Below are 1480 nucleotides of genomic sequence, written 5' to 3'. Positions count from 1 at the left end.
TGTCACTCAACCAAACTGCTAATAGTCAAGTTGCCAATTACATGCTCACTCTGGCCTATAGCTGCTCTCTCATCTTGACCTCATGGAAATACTCCCTTTTCTCTTCATGTGACTTCTCTACAGTATTCTCCTCCTAGAGGTCCTTCTCTTTTACACCCCCATGTCTTCTGGGAACCCTGGAAATCCAATCCACTCCAGGACTGAATTTGGAGCTCCCACTCTATTCTGTTCTGTCCAGTAAATTGACTGATCAATTGTTTTCCTAACCAATCAAGTGTGATGGAAAATAATTTTTATCAAACATAACGTCTGCATCCAGATGTTGGAGCATAGAAAAGAGTATCTGAAGGCAGAGCAGAAAAGAATCCCCCCAAATAAATTTTTAGATATTTGAGAATCTTCTTTTGAGAATTCCCTGTTTAGAAGTTTACCCCATTTTCAACAGAATCACTTACTCTTTACATAAAAATTTTCCTGAGTTCTCCATATATTTTGAATACAAGCATTCTTTTTCTCTCTCCAGAGTTGGTAAAAATCAAGTCCTATCTTGAAGGATGCTGCTTTATCCAACTGATGGTGTCCTTATAGAAGCTTTCCTTTCTCATGAGGTACTATTTATTGCTTGTAGTTTTGAGTGCCTGAGCTCTTCATGCTCTGTTCAAAAATTCTCCTGTTCCAATGAGTTAAAGGCTATTCCCCAACTACTCATCTAGCAGATCCAGTGCATCTGTCTTTATGTTGAAATCTTTGATCCATGAGCATCAGAGATTTTCCATCTTCTGATATCTTTGTTAATTGCTTAGTTCAAAGATGAGGTTTTATATCATACAAGTCTTTTGCTGGTTGGTTTGATTTTTCCCAGGATATTTTATATTATTTGAGGCTATTGTAAAAGGTATTGTTTCCTTGATTTCTTGGTTCAATTGCCATTTGAATATCAGAGATCTAGTGATTATTATTATTTTTTATTTTCCTAGAATTGTCCAAGTGTTTATAAGCCGTAGGAGTTCCCTGGTGAACTTTCATTGGGTCACTTATGAATACTATCATATCATCTTCAAATGATAAAATATTCATTCATTCTTGAATCTACAGTTGTTCAATTTCCATGAGTTTATAGACTTTCTGTTGTCTGTCATATAGAGCTGTACAGAGTGGCGACCTTATAAAATTCAGGAAGTGATATAAATTTTTGTATCTGTTGTGACTTGGTTTTTTTCTCTGATTATGAGATCAATTTTTGCAAAAGTTCCACCAGGTGAATAGAGGTTATATTCTTTTTAGTTTGGTTAAAATGTTTCATAAATATCTGGTTAGGCCTTTGGTTTATAACCTTTCTTGGATCCAGTATTTCTGTGTTTAGTCCTTGTCTAGATGACATGTCCATTTGGGAAATTGGAGTATTGAAGTATCCCAATGTCCTGTGTGAGTGTCCCTAGGTGATTTAAGCAGCAGTACTGTTTCCTTTACAGAAATGTGT

Source organism: Grammomys surdaster, unplaced genomic scaffold, assembly GCF_004785775.1.
Source record: "Grammomys surdaster isolate TR1022 unplaced genomic scaffold, NIH_TR_1.0 126078, whole genome shotgun sequence".
Taxonomy (NCBI): domain Eukaryota; kingdom Metazoa; phylum Chordata; class Mammalia; order Rodentia; family Muridae; genus Grammomys; species Grammomys surdaster.
This window is presented reverse-complemented; position numbering follows the sequence as displayed.